The sequence below is a fragment of the Mustela nivalis genome (assembly GCF_964662115.1).
Source record: "Mustela nivalis genome assembly, chromosome: 14".
Taxonomy (NCBI): Eukaryota; Metazoa; Chordata; class Mammalia; order Carnivora; family Mustelidae; genus Mustela; species Mustela nivalis.
The window spans coordinates 14,117,583-14,138,183 of record NC_139033.1 but is presented as its reverse complement, the minus strand read 5'-3'; the positions used below and the strand labels follow the sequence as shown (position 1 = coordinate 14,138,183).

The following is a 20,601-nucleotide window of genomic DNA, read 5'->3' as shown; positions in this document are numbered from 1 at the left end:
GCTGGAAGTCCAAGCTCAAGGTGCTGGCAGGTGGGACAGCTTCCTGGCTGGCAGACGCTGCCTTCTCCCTGTGCCCGGCTGCGGGGGAGGGAGGGAGCTCGGGGGTCTGATCCCACCACGGGGAGACCCCATGCTCACGGCCTCATCTAATCTCTATCACCCCTTCACCCCTAAAGGTCTCATCTCCTGACACCTTCCCTTCAGGGGCCGGACAGGAGCAGCATCACTTGTAGCTCCAACTTTCTGTCTCATTCGCTCTGACCCCTGGAGGATACTGTCCACTGCAGGAAGTGCCGCTAACACCTCCTTGATCTTCAGGGACGATTGGACGAACGTTCCAGATAAACTGGACCCCTGACCTTCTCGAATATGTGAACTTTGCTCAAGATGTCCTAGATCCCCAAACCACCCAAATGTCCAGCAGTGAATGGCCCGATAAGCAAAGCGTGGCCCGTCCACACAATGGAATGCTCTTTGTCCGTAAAAGGGAATAAAGTAGAGACATCTGCGATCACACGGGGGAACCCCTGAAAACACGATGCCGAGGCCACGCAAGAGTATGATCGCCACCGAGAGGAGACGTGCGGAATAGGCAAATCCGTAAAGCCGGGAAGCAGACGGATGGTTACGGGTTGTGCGGAAAGGGACAACAGGGAGTGGTTGTTTAATGGATCTGGTATTTTCTTTTGCGTGATGAGGGTGTCTTGGGATGAGAGATCCCGGCATGGGGCTCGATCCCAGGACCCCGGGATCATGACCCGAGCCGAAGACGGACGCTTCACTGACGGAGCCCCCCAGGCGCCCCCCATATCCTGCTCTTCCTGCCTCGCCTTCCCCTCTCAAGGACCCCCAACCTTTCTTGCCCCTTTTCTGGACGGAGGTCACCGCCTGTGATTTCAACCCATGATGGGGACAAAGCTTCAGCCGCTCACCTGACGTGACAGCTCCGGCACCAGCCATAGTTTCCGGGACATTCCTGGTGGCCTAGGAGGAGGGCCCGGCGTCCCACGTCTGACCTACGCAGGTGAGTTCGCTCTACCATCATGTGCCCGAAAGGCCGGATCACGGTCAGATTTCTGGTAGGATGAGCTCTTACTCAGTCTCATCTCAAATTGGGGAATAAAGGCAGGATCGCAAGGCAGCAGTCCGACGGGGGTCCTCACGGGATCAGTGTTTTCGTAGCGAAATCACAGCCTCCCTGCAGGTCCCTCGAGCCGCCCACGACAGAGCTGGCTTCGGATGGCAGGAGAGGGCCGGGGCCATTTCAAGGCGAGATGTTCCCGCCTCAATCCGCCCTGTCCCTGTGGTTTTCCACATCAGTGGGGCCGTATTTTCTTTTCTTGGAAACATTCCAGAACCCTCCCTATGGGGTCCCCAAGTAACAAGACACACACTACCTTAATTTGCTCTCCAGTGAGACCCAATTACATCCACACATTCCTTCTTTCTTCCCGCCTCAGGTGCCTCGCCGCTAAGCAGGTCCCTCCTTCCACAGTAGCCTAATTCTGTTGTTTATAAAGGCCGGCCTGCTATGGGGTCTTTATTCACTGGTTCGCCGTGAAACCTTTTACAAGAGACCTGGAAAGAATTTGTTGTGGGGGAAAAGGGCTGGGGGATAGAGTCATAGTAAATAACTGAGTTCCCTCCTCTCTTTCTGCATTCCTGAGGTCATTAAATATATAAAAGAGTGCATGTTTCTGAACAATCTTTCTCAGTTACGGGCCTGGGGACAAGCAGTGTGCTCCAGATTTTCCCATATAAATTAAAACGTTATAATGTGCAGCATAAAATGAGCACGGAGTCGCTGAGGTGCGTTTGGGGTTTTCTGCACACACTCGCCACCGAAAACTTAAAGGGCCTGAGCAAGTTCTCAGTCAACTGAGGGCTGGCAGGGAGCAGAAGTGACCCAAAGTGTGGGCAGCCCGGATGTCCCAAGAGTGGACTCCAGGTTCCGAATCCTGTTATGTTTCATTGGATGAAAACAAAAGTTTTTTTTTAAGGATTTCATTTATTTATTTGAGACAGAGATACACAGAGAGAGAACATGCGCAGAAGGAGAGGCAAAGGGAGAGGGAGAGGCAGGCTCCCCGCTGAGCAGAGAGCCCGATGCGGGGCTCCGTCTCAGGACGCTGGAATCGTGACCTGAGCCAAAGGCAGAGGCTTTAACCCACTGAGCCACCCAGACACCCCAGGATGTTTTAAGGAATAAGAACTACAGATGATCAAAACGGTCTAGAGACTAACACAACAGAAGCCACACACCCTCCACGGGGTGAAGGACAGAAACACCGCCAGACAAAACGGCCGAAGTTCTGGGGTCCGACCTGAGTTAACAGTGATCCTGAACTTGGGGTTAGTTACTCTGACGATGCAGCTCTGTGAACATGTCTACCTGTAAATAAATATCTCCCCGAACACGATATACAGATATTTACGTCCTATATGTAGAAGCTATTGTTTCCATACGTATCACTCTAACTGTATCTATTCTTCTACAACTTGCTTCTTTGACTCCACATTATTTTGTGGGTTCATCCACATGGATACACACCCTGCTGGTTCGTGGTTCATCATGTCCTGCCCGTCATGGACAATTCCGCTCCACGTGAAGGCCCTCCATTCCTACTCCTCCTCACCAGCACTTTGTTTCCTGGTTTGGTTTTCTTTGGTTCGTTTCTCCTATCATGAACAAAGCGGTTATAAACACTCCTGCCCCTGCCTCCTTGTCTCTCCAGCGTCCTATTTTTCAAAACGAGGACGGTGCCCACGAATGAGTATCGGAATCAACTTAGTGACCCCTAGAGCAGCATTTAAATAATGAAAGAGAACACAAGGTAGTAGAGGGCATCAGATTGGTCTGTATCAGGGAATCGTGCGTGCGTGTCTGTGTGTGGGTGAGTGTGGGTGTGGGTGTATGTGAGTGTGTGTGCGTGGGTGTGAGTATATATGCGTGGTGTATGGGGGGGGAGTGTACCTGAGTGTGTGAGTGTGTATTATTTGTAAGTGCGTGTGGGGGGACCGTGTGTGCTGTCCAGATGGAGACAGACAGTGTTCCTAACTGTGGGTCGTAGTTTGAAAAGTTGGAGGAACGCTGCTGTCTCGGGCTGGGTTTGTGTAACAAAATTGCAGACTGGGGGGGTTTACAACAACATACATTTGTTTCTCACAGCTCTGGAGGCAGGAGGTCCGAGATCAAAGGTCGAAGTCAAAGATCAAAGCCAGCAGATTTGGCGGCTGGTGAGGACGGCTTCCTGGCGCCCAGACGGCATCTTCTCGCTGTGTGCTCTCGTGGCGGAAGGGGAGGGACCTTGCTGGATGGCCGTCTTCCCAGCTTGACTGAGATGTAATTAACACAGAACACTGGGTAAGTTTAAGGTGTTTGATGTGACGATGTGATACTTGTTTATATCTGGAAATGATTGGTGAACACCTCCGTCATTCACAGAGCTACCTTTTTGGAGGGGTGAGAACAATGAAGGTTGGTTTTCTTATCAACTTCCAAGTACATAATACATCATTGTGAACTACAGTCACCGCGCCCCACATCACAGCCTCGTAGGCAGCTTCAGAGAACACAAAGGTCAGTCTCTCCAGTCCTGTTTCCTTGACATGAGAGCATGCCCGGATATGTGAGTCTGGACCCCGAGAGAAAGTTCCTCCTCTGAGCAGGCAGGGAAAGAGGATGATGATGGCCGGTGCTTTCTGGCCACCAGCGCACTGTAATCTCCATCCACCTAAAACCCCAAGACACAGTTTGAAGGATTAGCTCCACCCACCTAATGTCATGTCTAACAAAAATAACAACAATCTTTGGAGAAATAGGGTCCAAAGCCCTCACAATGTAACTTTCTTCATGCTCAAGATGCAACCCCAAATTACTCAATATACAAGAAACCAGGAACATGTGGCTTACTCTTTTTTTAAAGAATTTATTTATTTGACAGACAGAGATCACAAGTGGGCAGAGAGACAGGCAGAGAGAGAGAGAGAGAGAGAGGAAGTGGAAGCAGGCTCCCTGCTGAGCAGAGATCCCAATGCGGGGGTCGATCCCAGGACCCTGAGATCATGACCTGAGCCAAAGGCAGAGGCTTAACCCACTGAGCCACCCAGGTGCCCCAACATGTGGCTTACTCTTAAGAGAAATGTCAATCCAGGAGACCACCTTGAGACGATCTAGATTTTGGGACGATCACATAGGCATTTTACAGCCACCGTTATTATTGTGTTCAATGGTATAAAGGAAAACACACAATGAATAAAGAAGATGGGAAATCTCAGCAGGGAAATAGAAACTGTAAAAAAAAAAAAAAAAAAGAAGAAGAAGAAGAAAAGAACGGAATGGAAATTCTAGAACTGAAATATACAATCCAGGAAAGAAAATCATGGAGGTCGGTCTGCTGTTCTTATTAAATTAACCTCATCCCAAATGGACAGAATGACTTCTCCACTTGGCGACATGCTCAAGTATTTGGCACAAAGCATTTTCCCTTTCCTGGAGCTTCCTCTGCCCCCTCACTCCTGTCTTAGGCAGAGCACTCGCCCCCTCCCCTGTTCTGTAACAGACTCTGTTGTTTCTGCCCACTCAATCCTCATTCCCCATTCCCGAATTGCCTTTGGGGACACCACTTCTCTTCCACATTAAATCCTTCTGGTTTGAGAGGAGCTGGTTCTCCTCCCTGGCACCAGGCGTGGACCCATGAGCCAGACCTGGCCATCTGGTATATTTCCGACCCCTAGCCACGGAACGGGGCCACCAGACAGGGATACGAGTGAAACCAAGCCAACCAGAACACTCCCTAGGATTTTGATCGGCGTCTTTGGGCAGGAGATTCTACGGCTGGGTCCCTAAATGGACACTGGGAGCTTTCAGCAGCCACTTTGTCACCTATCTAAGAATAACAACACGGGACAAAGGAGAACCGAGAGGCAGAGCAAGGTCAATGCCTGATGGCACTGCTGGTACCCGCCATGCCTGAAGGCATCTACTTGCCTTTAGATTTTGCAGTGAAGAGACCCAATAAATTTCCTTTTTCTGTTTTCATTGATTTGCGTTGGGTTTCTGTCACTGAGGGCTGAAAAAACCACTCAGATATCATTCCCATAGCCAAGATCACATTCTGCTACTCACGGCGCTGACACGCCGGTAGGACTGGGAAATCCTAAAGGGGCAAGGAACATTCTGCTCTAGTTTGCATCCCAAAACCTAGAGCACTCCTTGACGGGGAGAAAGTTCTCGATGGTGCTTACCAAATGAATGAGCAACTTATTGCATCTTGGTAAACCCGGGCCTTTGGCATGATATTTTGCCCAGGTCACGTATTTTGTGTCTGTATTTTGTGTATGACCTTTTCAGGTCTCATAAGATGTTGATGTCCCCATGTGACAGCCGGAGATAAAAAGGACTTTGGAAGCGTTGTAACCAAAATGTTTGTCTTCACAGCCCTATCTTGCCCATCAAGGCATGTTGCTCCCCATGTCGCAGGATTGAAGCCTGGGTCGGAGTGTTACTTTGTTTTAAGATGAAGGAGAAACAATGAAGCAGATGTGGATTAAGCACACAGGGGTGCTGGAAAGGAGGAAGGAAGGAACACCACAGTCCTGGTGTGTGGTGAAGAAAAGCAGGCTCATTTTTTATAAATTCACCTGTACCCAGCAATTAGCAACAAAGGAAAGTACGTGCTGGAAAAAAAATAATAATAAAATGCATCCCAAGCTACTGAAAAGAATGCCTTTTAATGACTCATCTGTGGAAACCAACAGCTTCGCAAATCCTGCGTGGGTTTCCTGGGGTTCCCACAACAGCAAACTGAGTGGTTTAAACAAGAGAAATGTTTTGTCTCATCGTTTTGAAGGTTGGAGTCTAAGATCAAGGTGTTGGCAGGCCACCGTCCCCCTGAAGATGCTGGGAAGACTGTGTCCCAGCTCCTGGAGATACAGATCTCAACTCCACATGTCGTTCTGCTTGTGTGTCCGTGTCCAAAATGCCCCTGTCCTATTGGCTAAGGCCACACTACTGCTGTGTCACCTTATTTAACTAATTATACCTGGAAAGACCTTATTTCAGAATCAAGTCATATTCCGGAGTCCTGGGTTTAGAACTTCAACATATGACTGGGTGTAGGAGACACCACTGAGCCCACACAACTCTTCTTCGGCACAGAATGACATAGTGTCAACTTTAAACATCGTTTCCAACTTACGCTATTGAGTACGAGTGGGCCACGGAGACGGAGAGGAATTCACCGCAATTCTGGGCTCGCTGATCGGTTCCCAAGTTCCTATCCTCCGTCTCATTCCCCTGTCATATGCGTGTGCACACACATCTGCCCATGCATTCACATGCGTGCGCGCACACACACACACACACACACACACATGCACGTCCACAGGAAGGTTAAGTTTCCACAGAGCCACAAGCAGGGTCAAGGGGACGGGGGGGGGAAAGCCCAACTTGAAAAAACTGACTTTGGATTTCAACCAATCCCCCAGTGTTTGAAAAAGAGTCGGGATTTCAGGGAGCTCGGAGCTGAGCCAGCTCCCCAGCCCCTCGGCGGGCCCTGAGGCTCAGGACCTTGGCTTCTGGTTTTGTTCCAATTCTCTTGCACAAGAGCACAGTGTGTGGGGGGTGGAGGGCGTCTGGGGCAAAAACATAGATATTATTATTATTATTATTATTATTATTATTATTATTATTTTGGCCCCTCCTCATACTGGCAGCCACAGCTCCCGGTGCCCCCCAGAAGCCAGACTTCAGGTCAAAACCAGAGGTGTAAGTGACGGAGCGGACACGCAAAGATGCCCCATTTCCCCCAAATAATACCACGTTGTTTCTGCGCCCCAGAAGGCCGCCGCGGCGCTGGCGGGCCGCGCTCCAGGCCCAGGCCAGGTGACGATGGAGGGACAGTTCTGGCCGTTCCCTCTGACCCGGCCCCCAGCACTCAGCCCTGCTCCAGGCACACTTTCCTGCCCACACAGCCTCTCCCCTGCCCCTCCCGCCCCACTCCCCGTGCTTGAGGCGCTGTCTTAGAAGCTGCTGTGGCTCCCTGCGAGGAAGAATGTTTAATTCTCTTGTGCTTCCCTGCCCACTGCCTGGCGCAGGAGAGTACTTAAATGGTGGTGTGGGTGGATGGATGCGCTGGGAAGAGATATTGCACCAATCTGGTGCAAGGTGCGGGCCAGACCCGTGTCCCCTAGCCAGGACCAAAGCGCCCACTCCTCCCTCCTGCCTGGGGGGCGGTCTGAGGAGCCCCCAGAAGGAGGGGTGGCGGGTCGTAAAATCGCCAGGTATGAAGCCTGTCCCACACTCGGCTTCTCGGGGGGTGTCTCTCCAGGGATGGACAGACAAAAGTCAAGAGACACAGAGGGAGCCCTGGGGCCGTGAGGCAAGGGAAGCCATGCAGGAAGCCAAAGTCTGGAGGAGACAGAAGCTTCAGCGAGCAGAGAGAAGGGAGTGTGTCGCCATAGAGAGAAGCTTCGAGCGAACATTGTGCATAGCGCGGACCAACGGAGGAAAGGGAAGGTCCTCAGAGGAGGGGACGAGGCGGTGGGGCTCGTGGGGGGAAATGACACAGCAGCTAGCGTGGCCGGCAGGACGCACTGACCATGACACGGGTCCAGCATCACCGTCCCCGTCCCCAGCCCCATCTCAGGCCCCAGGAGGACGAGGTGCCCCTCTGCAGTGTGCTGGGAGGCTGCACTCGCCTTCCTTTCTGTATGCAAACTTGAAAGGTCGTTGCGGGTGGAGAAGTGGGGGACCCTCAGTGCTGGAGGGCCCGGGCTTGCTGACAGGGGCCGAGACCTCCCCCTCCCGCCCCCCCTCACATTTACGAGAAACCAACGTGCTTGGCTCGTGTCCCTGAAATCTTGTGGCCTGTACTCTCTGGAATTGGGTTTATTTATTCACTTAAATTGGATTCTGGCATTTGCTTGTGTTTGTTCTCTCCATAAAGACCTTTTTATTTGGGTCCTGAAGGGCTGTTTACTGCTTAGCACGTGCAGGACAAAGGAGGGAGCGGACGGCAGACCCCAGTGCTCCACTCCAGTGACCGGGCTCGGAGGGGCCCCGCACGGGGCTCTGCCTCCCGGGGAATCCCTCGCCTCGGGGCCAGGGGGAAGGGTTCCATCCCGCCACAGACAGTGGCCTGCAAGCTGCAAGCTGCCACGTTCGGGCAGGCGGAGTCTTGGATGTCTTTGGGACTGAGCTGGCTTGTAGTCCCAAGAAGTACTTCGGTAAAAAAGAACGCTCTTAGGTTTGTTTTCGTTTTGTTTTAATTCTAAAGGGTTGAGAAGATTGAAGACTGGGTAGGAGGTGTGCTGGGGTGAGACTCCCGGGGGGGGGGTGTTAAGACGGTTTGGGCCCCGTGGGCAGGCAGCAGCCGGACTGGCTGGGGAGCCTGGGGGAAGGGGAAGATGAGTCCAAAGTGGAGGAACGACCATAAGATCCCACAGTCGTGCTCCTCGGTATTTCCCCAGTGGAGCTAAAAACTTGCGTCCGCACAAAAACCTGCACACAGATGTTTAAAGCATCATTATTCATGCGTCCAGACGCGGAAGCCACAAAGACGTCCTTCAGCAGGTGCCGGGTGGATAAAGCGGGCTCTTAAACGCCTCTGATGCGCTGAGAAAAGCCAATGGGAACAGCTGCCTACTTACTGTATGAGTCCAACGATGGAACATTCTGGAAAAGGCAAAGCTAAGGAGACAGTACAGAGATGGGAGGTTGCCAGGGGTTGAGGGTTGAAGCGGAGGGATGAACAGGGGGAGCACAGGGGACCTCCAGGCCAGTACGAACCTCTGTCTAGACCATAACGATGGGTATGTGCCACACATCTGTCTAGACCCGCGGAGTGTTCGAGGCCAAGAGTGAACGATTAGGTAAGCCACGCGCTGTGGCGACTGACGGTTCCTCAGGTGCCACAAACACGCCATCTGGTGGGGTGGCGATGGGGGGAGGCTGTGCATGGGGGGCTGGGGGTCCATGGGAGCTCTCTGCACCTTCCCCTCAATTTCCCGGTGAACCTGAAACTGCTCTAACAAATAAAAGTCTTTAAAAAAAAAAAAAAGAAAAGGAAAAGAGGTAAAGGAATGAAATGTGGGCCACTCCCTGGAGTTGCAAAAAGAAATGGAGAAACTGGACAGTAAGTAGGGGGACAAAGATACCACGAAGATATTTTTCCTGGAAGAGCTGGGGAGAGCCACGCATCTTAGAAGAAGGAAGGTCCGTGGGGAAAGAGGGCAGGGTGCCACGGAGGACGCGTGGGGGAAGCAAAACCGTGTTGGGCAAGAAAAGGAGACAGACTCAAGGGGGGGTGGACAATGACCTTTGATTGATGCAGCGAAGGCTTGCCATGAGGCAGGCAGGGCGCTAAGCACTTGACACGGAATACCACATTTAATCCACGTAACAGGCTCCGGCTGTGGCCACTGTCACAACACCCACCCTCCAGAGGAGGAGAGTGAGGCTTACCTAGCGTCTGTCTGCGGTCGCACTCAGCGGATTCGGACAGGGTCTCCCGCTATCCGCCCGAGGGGGAGCACTTACCAGCTGAGGATGTTCCAGGAGCACCGTCCAATGGAAACAGGACACAAGCCCCAGATGCGAGTCACGTGCGTGTTTTTGAATTTCCCAGTAGCCGTGTAGGCTAAAAAAAAAAAAGAAAGAAAGAAAGAAAGAAAGAAAGAAAGAAAGAAAGAAAGAAAGAAATTATAACAGTGTATTTTATGTAATACAATATATCTAAAATGTTATTTCAACAGGTGATCAGTACATATATTATTAGTTAGACATTTACATTATTTTTTCATACAAAGCCTTTGAAATCTGGCATGTATTTTAAGCTTAGGCCATGTCTCAGTGTGGACGAACCCCGGTTCTGTGCCCTGGAGCCAGCCGTGCTGAGTGCTGCGCAGCTGGAACGCCAAAGCTCGAGTGTGACTCCTTCAAAAAGCACAGAGTGCGAGGCTGGGGCCTCAAATAAGGAATCTCCGGAGTGGTTTCATGTCCAAGATTCAGAACATACCTTTTTAAAAAAATATATATATATATTTTATTTATTTATTTATTTGGCAGAGAGAGAGAGATCAAAAGTAGGCAGAGAGGCAGGCAGAGGGACAGGGGGAAACAGGCTCCCTGCTGAGCAGAGAGCCCAATGCAGGGCTCGATCCCAGGACCCCGGGATCATGTCCTGAGCCGAAGGCAGAGGCTTAACCCACTGAGCCACCCAGGCGCCCCCAGAACATATCTTTTTGACGACCTTTTTCATTTGAAGTAATTCTAGATTTACAGAGACCTTGCATTGCAATGTTTCTCAAACTCCGAAAAAATCTCCCTGCGGTCACTAGAACCCAGCGCTTCCAGGACACAGGACTCGCGGGGTCTTGAGAAGCCCAACCGAGGCTGATCCAATTCCTTTGGTGACCCAAGTCAAAATTCCCAGCGAACTACTTGAACTGAGACTGTGGAATATTACAGAATCAGTGATAACACTGTGAACTATAAAATGTCTAACATGTGATTCATTTTTCTAATGATACTATACTTCCTCTCTGGGTGAACCACAGCTTCTGGGCAAACATTTACTCTTGAGGTGTGGCTGGGGAGTGGGCAGAGGACGGAGGGCACCTAGACAGTTGGCCAGAGTCAGCGGACACTCTGGAGGGTCCCGCAGTGTCTGCTGGCTTCTGGGTGACCATGGCAGCACCCTTCAGGGAAAATCAAATGCAAGCTCTGTGTGTAATTTTGTATTTTCTACTCATCACATTAAAAGGGGAGGGGCGCCTGGGTGGCTCAGTAAGTTAAGCTTCCGCCTTCCGCTCAGGTCATGATCCCAGGGTCTTGGGATCTCAGCCCTGTGTCGGGCTCCCTGCTCAGCAGGGGGTCTGCTTCTCCCTCTCCCTCTGCCTCTCCCCCTGCTCTTGCTCTGAGTCACATAGATAAATAAAATCTTTAAAAAAAAAAAAAAAGGGTAAAAAGAAGCAGGTGAAGTTAAATTTAGTAATACATTATTTAATTCCGAACAGCTAAAATATTATTCCAATGCACAGTCAAAATAAAAAAACTATTAATGAGATATTTTACCTTCTTTTTGGGGGGATACTAAGTCTTCAAAATTTAATATGCAGGTTGTACTTACACACCAGTCAATTTGGATGTTTTACATTTCTATCAGAAATGTGTAAATTGTGTAAATTTTATAATTTGTAAGAAATTGTAAATTTCATAAAATGCACAGTTGAAAAGCTATATTCATCAACCAGAGTTATTCCAAACATACGTAAAGCTCTCTCAGAACAGAGCCAAATATCAGTTTTTTTAATTTAAATTGATTAAAATTTAATTAAACTAAAGATTTGGTTTCTCCATCAAATCACCCACATTTCAAATGCTTCTAGCCACGTGGGTCATAGGCTGCCATATTGGACAATAATTATGACACTTCTCAACACCATCCAGTGTCTGATCTTGCTCTGTTTGGTCCTGTCTCCTTGTCCCCAACTAACAGGGGGAGCCCCAGGCGAGCCCTCAGACTTGGTTTGCCTGTTATTTGTCTTTCCTTGTTTTATACCCTTCACCCAGGAATGTCGTTGCCCATATGGTTGTCTAAGCCAAGGACTTCTGCTTCTGAAATGGAGGCATGGTTCTTTTGGTCTCTGTCAACCTCCATTCTTGTGGAAATTACCCAAAGGGCTGTCATGTAGTTTGTAGGTCCTCTGCCCAATGCCACAGGTAGGCTCTGCACAAACGTTGTTGAGGGAAATCATTCTCTATGTTGCCCTCCTAATTTTTTTTTCCTATTCCCCCTTTGGCATTGAACTACAAGCCACTACTTCCACGGCAATGGCTATGAGTGTGTTTGTCTTGGCACCTCAATGATGAGAGCCCTCTGAGCCTTGGTCGTGCTTTTCCGAGTACAAGTCACCCATTTTCTATTCCTGGTGGCTGACAGAGACTCACTCACTAAATTTTGCTTAGTCACTCTAAGTGACTAAGTTAGAGTAAGCAAATAAAGAAAAGAGGAAACAGAGTTTTAGAAAATGCATTTATGAACCACTCAAATTTAATATATGATTTCCTCAGCCATAAACACTTTCCCGGGGAAATTGGAGCAAAGCCATTAAAGATTGATCTTCCTGGCAGGGGACAGCCCTGATCGATCTGTTTCCAGCCTGGTGGACATTGCACCAGGCATCTTGCTATAGCAAGATGGGGGTTCCCTAACGTTCTTCAGAAACTTTATCTCTAAGACCACTTGTGGCACCCTTATGGTGTTTCAAGCATGGAGGCAATTTAAAGTTGTCTCATTTGTGTAATAACAGTGGGGGTGGGGTGGTGATGGTGATGATGATGATGGTCATGATGTATGATGGTGGTGGTGGTGATGCTGGTGATGATGGTGGTGGTGATGGTGCTGGTGATGATGGTGGTGGTGATGCTGGTGGTGATGGTGCTGGTGCTGGTGGTGATGCTGGTGATGGTGATGATGGTGGTGGTGATGATGATGGTGGTGGTGGTGATGGTTCTTGTGGTGGTGCTGATGGTCACGGTGCTGGTGATGGTGATGGTGGTGATGGTGCTGGTGGTGGTTGTGATGGTCATGGTGATGGTGATGGTGGTGATGATGGTGGTGATGGTGGTGGTGGTGGTGGTGGTTGTGATGGTGGTGGTGGTGATGGTCATGGTGTTGATGGTGATGGTGATGATGATAGTGATGTTGGTGATGGTGGGGATGATGGTGGTGATGGTGATGGTGGTGATGGTGGTGATGACAGTGGTAGTGATGGTGACAGAAGTGGTGGCAGTCAATGTAGTGGTAATGGTGAGCTCCAGGAAATATGAGGACAGTTGGTGTCTTTCATTTTATATCTCTAATTCACCTTTCAGCTCAATAAATGCTTATTGAATTGGTGGCAGATACTATAATTAAATAATTAGTTGGCAGACAACTCAAATTTACCAGAGAACAAAATGGAAAACAAGGCATGGGTCTGGAGCCCTAAGATAGAAAAGAAAATCAAAGTTTCACCCAGCCGGAAAAGAGAATCAATTACACCCTTGTCCCCAATACCTCACCAATTCGTTCAGTCATAATCCCCCTGAGATGTCAAATTCCAGCTCGTGAGGTCATCATGTCAGAATCTCAGAGTGATTGAGTCAGTAGCTAGACACACAACTGTAAGGTTGGTAAGTTTCTATGATTACTGAAGACCCTGCAGGTGGAATTCATGTTTAGTTTCTTTAATATTTTCCAAATGTCAATCATTTGCTAACCAGATATATATCTATATCTAGATATAGATATCTATATATCTAGATATCTATATCTAGATATATATATATATATTATTTATTTATTTATTTTTTCCTACATGGGTTTTCCAGCTATACTAGAGATCAGTAAATTTCTTCTGTAAAGGGTCAGGCAGTCCGTATTTCAAGCTTCATGGGCCTGATGGTCTCTGTTGCTGCTACTCCATTCTGCTGTGTAGGCTTTAAGCAGTCAGAGTCAGTGTGCATGATGGTGTGGCTAAGTACCAATAAAACTTTATTGACAAAAACAGGATGCACACTCCATTTGACCCAGGACCAGAGTCTGCCGATCCCAACTCACATTATTATTTACAAAATATATTAAAGACTCACTGTAAGAGAAAAAAAAAAAGCTACAATAAGTTAATTTCAAAGAAGATTTCCTATCTGACCCCTAAATGCAAAACCAGGAGCACACGCCATGTGCAGACAACTGGAAAAGGAAATTTGATGAGAACAAAAGAAGGTTTGCTCAATTCTAACTGGGAGGATGAGCTGGGCAAGATTTGCAGCCCGAGGCCTAACCTTGCTGTTTAAAAAAAAAAAAAAGGAAAGGAAAATTAGGAGAAATCTGGAGCGGCATTATAGACTCCTTGGTGCCAAGCTGAGTCTTTCTCCTTGTTAGAATCAGCGGGGGAAAGCGCGGGGGGTGGGGGGGGGTGGGAGGGCTTGGGAGGAGATAGCTTCTTTGCTCTGTGACTTCAGCCCATTTAAGTCAACTTAGTTTTGCACGGGGAAATCGTCCTTTTGCTCCCCTGCAGTGACCCTTTCCAAGGCAACCCCCACCGCAGGAGAAATCTCAAACCGTGTGAGACAACCAGGGCGAGTGACTTCCAAGAGGCAGAGAGCCCCCCCACCCCCACCAGAACAGGCCACACACCCCAGGGGTAGGCTCTGCCCTCATGGGTCAGGAGCAGAGGGGAGAACCCCTCCTGCTGGGTCATTACCAGCCCTGCTCTGAGGATGCCCCAGGATAGGCCACCCTAGCACCTGGAGGAGTGTGCACTGCCCAGCAGGGCCCAGCCAGCCCCGTCCTGTCCTGCAGCCCGGTCTCTGCACTGCGCTGGTGAACCCCAGGTCGGCAGGGGCTCTGCGTGGGAGGTGGTAACCCAGCAGCAGAGGTCAGGTGTCCTGGGGACCCAGCTGATCCCAGAACAGGAGGGCCCTGGGTTTCCGGAGGCAGCCCTGGCACTCCTAAGCTCCATCCACCCGAAGGCATAACCCAGGCTGCAAACCAATCAAGGCCCCGGGCAGGAAAGGGGATGCTTGTTAGCTCAAGAATTATCAGCGGCAGTGACCGTGAGGAGGATTCAGGGACCAGACTCGGGCACTGACGCGGCAAGGACAGGGGTGGGAGTGGGGGTGGGGTGAGATGTGCATGGATCACGCCTGGAGCCCCCCCTTGCGCAGACCCCGAGTCGTGGGGCTCATCAGAGGGCTCCAAAGTGTGGTGGTGACCTCGGGAGCTCTGAGACTTAAGCATGTTCCCGCCTACTTAGGATCCTTGCGCTTCCCCATCATCCAAAAGGGACAGAGGAGACTGAGAGGGGAGGAGAGGCTATGGCTGCTACATGCGCACGTCCTCTGCACTCCGGAGTTCATGGCCATGACCCACCACCCACAGGGGCAGCCCTGAGTGGTGCCCACGGAGCAGCCCTGGTTGGGGGAGAAGGGGTGGGGGTGTGGCTCTAAGGCGCGCTCCCCGCCTCAACCCCAGTCTTCCAGGGCTGCCCTTTCCTTTGTCCGCTTCCTGTGGTCACTTTCCAAACAAACAAACAAACAAACAAACAAAAAACAACAAAAAAAAAACACGCTCCTTGCACTCAAATTCTTATCTTGGGAGGGTTTATGGTTTGATATCCTACGTTTTAAGTCTTTAATCCTGCTTGAGTTGATTTTTGTAGAGGATGCACGGTAAGGAGCCAATTGTATTCTTTTGTAACTTATTAAAGAGACAATTTTTCCCGCGTGTGTTCCCAGCACCCTCGTCAAAGATTAACTGACCATATTGGCGTGGGTTTGTTTCTGGGCTCTCTACTCTGTTCTGTTGACCTGTGAGTCTGTTTTTAGGTCAGTGCATACTCTTTTGATGACTATATTTTTGTAATATGACTTGACATCGGAAAACGTGGTGCCCACATCTTTGTTCTTCTTTCTCAAGATCGCTTTGGGGTTCTGTATGAATTTTAGAATTTTTTTTTCTATTTCTGAGAAAACAATTAGAATTTTGAAAGAGGTTGCATTCAGTCTGCAGATCGCTTCTGGTAGTACGGACATTTTCACAATATTAATTCTTCTGATCCATGAACCCAGACATGTCTGCATCACAAAGTCAACAATCAACACCACAAAAAGGCAGCGTACAGAATGAGAAAAACTATTTGCAGACTATCCGACAGGGGGCTGGCATTCAAAATATATAAGGAACTCATACAGCTCAGTATAAAAAAATAGTCACAACCTGCTTTAAAACTGGGAAGAAACCCTGAAGAGATGTTTATTCCAAAGAAGACTTACAGATGGCCGACAGGTACATGAAAAGGTGCTCAACATCGCTCATCATCAGGGAAATGAAAATTGAGACCACAATGAGATCTCACCTCGTATTTGTCAGGATGGCTAGTCCCAAGAAGACAAGGAACAACAGGGCTTGGCAAGGGTGTGGAGAAGGAGCCCCCATGCACTGTTGGTGGGCAGGCAGACTGGTGCAGCCACTGTGGAAAACAGTAGGGAGTTTCCTCAAAAAGCTAAAACTAGAACTACCCTTTGATCCAGCAATCACGTTTCTGGGTATATATCCAAAGGAAATGAAATCATGGTCTTAAAGAGGTATCTACTCTCGGACGCCTGGGTGGCTTAGATGGTTTAGCTTCTGCCTTTGGTTCAGGTCATGATCTAGGGTCCTGGGATTGAATCCTGCATTGGACTCCCTGCTCAGCGGGGAGCCTGCTTCTCCCTCTCTGGCACCCCCTACTTGCGCTTTCTCTCTCTGTGTCAAACACATTTTTAAAATCTTTTAAAAAGATTTTATTTTTAATTTCTAAAATTTTTAAATTTAAATTTTATTTAATTTTAAATTTTAAATTTAATTTTTTTTATTTTAAAATTAAATAATTTTTAAAATCTTAAAAAAAAACCAAAGAGGTGTCTACTCTCACATTCACCACAGCATTATTCATAATGGCCAAGATACGGAAATGACCTAAATATGTACCTTGACAGAAGAATGGATCAAGATGTGATACATATTTACAACGGAATATCACTCCGGCACAAGAAAGAAGGGAATCATGCCATTTGCCATAGGGGTAAGCCTAGAGGACATTATGGCAAGTGAAACAAACCAGACACAGAAAGACAAAGACAGCTGATCCTTCAACAACACAGGGTTTGGGGCGCTGACCCCCACACAGTTGAAAATCTACATATAATTTTGACTCCCCAAATTTAACTACCAATAGCCTACTGTTGACCAAAATCCTTACAGATGATACAAAAAAATGATGATTACATATTCTGTATGCTGTGTGTATTATAGGCTTTCTTCTTAAAGTCAGCCAGAGGAAATAAAAACGTTATTAAGAAAATCATAAGAGAGGCATCTGGGTGGCTCAGTCAGTTAAACATCTGCCTTTGGCTCAGCTCATGATCTCAGGGTCCTGGGACCGAGTGCTGCGTCAGGGTGGGGGTGGGGTGGGGTGTCCCTGCTAGACGGGGAGTCTGCTTCTCCTTCTCCTGTCCCTCCCTCCCACTTATGCTCTCTCTGCGCTCGCTCTCAAATAAGTAAATAGATGAGAACCTTTTTATATAAAATTCTAGAAGAAGCAAAAATGTCAGGTTGCCTGGGGTGAGGTTTGGAGGTGAGGCTAGCCTGCGAAAGGGCAAGAGGGAACCTGTCGGGGGTGACTGGAAAGCTCTAGGTCATGTTCTTGGTGCTAGTGACATGACATCAATTCGCTACACAATTGCCAAAACCCATTGAACTGTATTTTTTTTTTTAAGTGAGCTCCACACTGGGCTTGAACACACAACCCTCAGATCAAGACCTAAGCTGAGATCAAGAGGCTGACCCTTACCCGACCGAGCCCCCAGGCTCCCCATCAATCTGTACTCTTAAACGAAGCCTGATCGAGCTGGAGAAGTGAGTTACATAGCACAGTATGGGGCTACGAAGAGAGATGAAGAGTTGAGGTCATTAATCCTACAGCACCCAGTGATCTCCCGAGAGCGCCTGCACCCCAGGACAGCCTGGCATGGAGAAGGGTTAGGAGCGCCTGCCACGGTGGACCTGTCTCCTCTCCTCCCCTAAGCGCCCACACAGCCCCGGAGGCGGCGGTCACGTGCACGGAGCAGGCGGGGGCTGGCCGGCCTGAATGGGGGCTCAGAGCTCGGGGAGGACACAGAGCCCCGTTGTTACCTGGAGAGCCAGCGTGCTGAGGTCAGAGAGCTTCCAGGCTCGGCCCGTCTCCCAAATAAGTACAAATGATGTGTCGGTCTGTGCAAACCGACAGATTCAAATAAATAAACCCCTTGGGTGTCCAGACTCCTGAGGGAGGCCCTCCCCTTTACCCGCCACCCAGACGAAGCCTCCCGCTGACTCCTGGCTTGCTGGGGGCTCCTGCTTGCAATTAGCTAAAGAGGGCGGAGGGTTCCACCTTTGTGATGTTTTCCCACGCTTTCTGCTGTTCGGACTCTGTCCCCACCCCTGCCGTCGTGCTGGGGCTGTGACCCAGGACCCAGGCAGAGTGACACAGAAGAGCCAGCGTCACCCGGGCTGCCCCTGCTGGCAGGGGTCGGAGGTGTCCCCGCGGCCTCGGCAGGAGCCTGGGCTCAGCTTATTTGCTCTCCCAACATTTCTTCGCTGAACTGCCCCCTTCCCTTCAACTGCCCAGATGCACACACGCCTGTCTTGTGTTTCCTTCCTAACGATGAGGAAGTGTTTCAGATATTCAGGAAGTATAAGGGCAGACCCCTCTGGACCCGCCACCCGTTTAAGAGAAAATGTTTCAAATCATTTGAGAGCCTCTGGGTACCCTCCTCGAGGGCATCCCACCCCCGGTCTAGTGCCCCCCACCCACCCTGAATCTGGTATTTCTCATTCCCGGACATGTCTTCATATCCCCCAGGCTAGGCTTAATGTATGGCTTCATGTGGTTTAAAAACTTATACATGTGATATGGTACCATAGGGATTTTCCAAGTTGGGTTCCGTTAAGGGCAGATCCTAAGAGGATTTGGTACGAAGAGTGAATGTGGGAGGTGATCCCAGGAAGGCCAGCGAGGGGTGGGGAAGGGGAGCTAGAGAGAGGGCAGCAAAGGGGGAGCTGGGAAGGGGGCAAAGTGGGCATCTGGGGTTCCGTTCTGCTGGTGGAGGGCACATCTCACAGTGGTCTGCCGGGGGTCGGGTGTCCCTGCGTCTCAAGGATGAAGGTGGCTCCTGCGGCAGAGGAAGTCCTCAGGGAGGGGTGGCAGGTGTCTGAGCTGGGAGGCAGTAGGCGTCCAGGTGTGGGGGTGGCGGCTGTGTAGTCTCCTGCAGCCTGGTGGGTCCTTCGGACATTCTTCTTAAAATGAATTCATCCAAACGGGGATAAGCTGTGCATGTGAGCTACGCAGGATTCCAAAGGTGTAACGCGAGAAAACTGTGAAACATTAACCATGTTGTGTATTGATTACCTGGAAATGAAAGCGTGTTAAATAAATTGGGTGCAATAAAGTATTTATTAGAATTAATTTCACCTGTTTCTTTTTACTTTTTTTTAAATGCACCTACTTGAAATGTAAGATGTGTGCATGATGCGTGGTGGCTCACATTTTGTTTCTAGTGGACGGTGCTGTTCTGGATTATCCGTTTGCTTTGTCACCGGCCCCCTCACCTGCTTTGCTGTCTTTTTTTCATTCACCTGGATGGCAAACCTCTTGAGAGATGGGCTGTGCCTCGTGCACCTCTCTTGCCTCCAGATCAGATCAGGCAGATCGGACCATGTCAGCACTGTCCCAACCTTAGCTCTGTCTTCCCTTCGCATCTTGCAATAATTTTCTGTCGGCTTTAGGCTAAAGCAAAACTCTTTGGTGAGCTGCAAGACCCTTTGGGGTCCGGCCACAGCCCACCTTCCTGCACTCCTGCTACTCTCTGGGCCCTGGCCACCCTGACCTTCTTTTCTGCTTGAAGCTGCCACAGGACCTTTGCATGTGCCATTCTCGCCACTGGGATACTCTTTCTTTCCTTCCTTGCCTGGAAACTTGTATTCATCCTTCAGATCTGAGCTCAAATCAAGGCTGAGGACCCCAGGTAGCTCCCCCATACCTAAAACACAACAACCTCCACAAAGCACCTTCTTGAGCTAATTTATATATGTCCCCTGAGGATCCCTGACCTCACTTGTCATCCAGGTTAACACCCTTGCAACATGCTCCCCACACTAGCTGGAGGAAGACATGTGAACCTGGGGATTCTATACCTGGTCTCCGGTGTCTCCCAAGTGGAATTTTGGTCCAAGAATAACATTGGTAATAAGATGCCTCATGTCAATTTTATGGGCTGCAAATGCCTTCCAGTTAGACCCTGAAGTAAGTTACAGGCCTGAGCAGACCCCGGGAGGCTGCCAAAATGTTTCTCAGTTACTCTTCTAAAAATGTCTTTGTCCTTGACTTTGGGGCTGGCCAGTCCTGGCCGGGGGGCAGGGGGAGCGGCCTATGCCTTCCAGCTAGGACATGACTGTCAGGGCAAGCAGGCTCACTCCGGCAGCCAAACAATCGCCCTGGTCTGGCGCTGGGACATCCGAGCCACAGTACGAATGAGAGCTTCTCTCTTGCCTATGAGGCTTGCCAGCTTTTGGTGGACTTGATGGCAGATTTCACAGGGAGACAGAGAACCGCTTCCCCTTAGTCCCAAGGGGAAAAGAGGTGAGCCGCTATCCTATCCGCAGTGGAAAGTGGGCAGAAAGGACATGCCCTGGGGCGCCTGGCTGGCTCCGGAGGTTAAGCCGCTGCCTTCAGCTCAGGTCATGCTCTCAGAGTCCTGGAATCGAGTCCCGCATCGGGATCCTTGCTCAGAGGGGAACCTGCTTCTCCCTCTCCCTCTGCCACTTCCCCCTGCTTGTGCTCTCTCTTTCTCTCTCTGTCAAATAAATAAATAATATCTTTAAAAAGAAGAAAAAAAGAAAGAGAGAGAAAGCAAGCAAGCAAGCACATCACCCCAACCAAGCCACGGCCACCCATGATGCTTTATTTCTCTCTTCTTACGCACTCTCCTTTAAAAAATCTTTTTACTGAAGCGCAGCATTTACAGGAAATTAT

At 49.6% G+C, this 20,601-nt stretch overlaps 1 long non-coding RNA gene across 1 annotated transcript; it reads right to left on the bottom strand.

Moving 5' to 3' along the window:
* Positions 1-1,988: 1,988 nt before the first annotated feature.
* Positions 1,989-18,658, bottom strand: LOC309847813. Its single transcript, XR_014302642.1, has 6 exons — positions 18,385-18,658; positions 17,724-17,801; positions 15,907-16,020; positions 9,542-9,641; positions 3,155-3,360; positions 1,989-2,679 (listed from the first exon to the last, which is right to left on the bottom strand). It is a non-coding gene; the product is annotated as an uncharacterized lncRNA (long non-coding RNA).
* Positions 18,659-20,601: the final 1,943 nt, after the last annotated feature.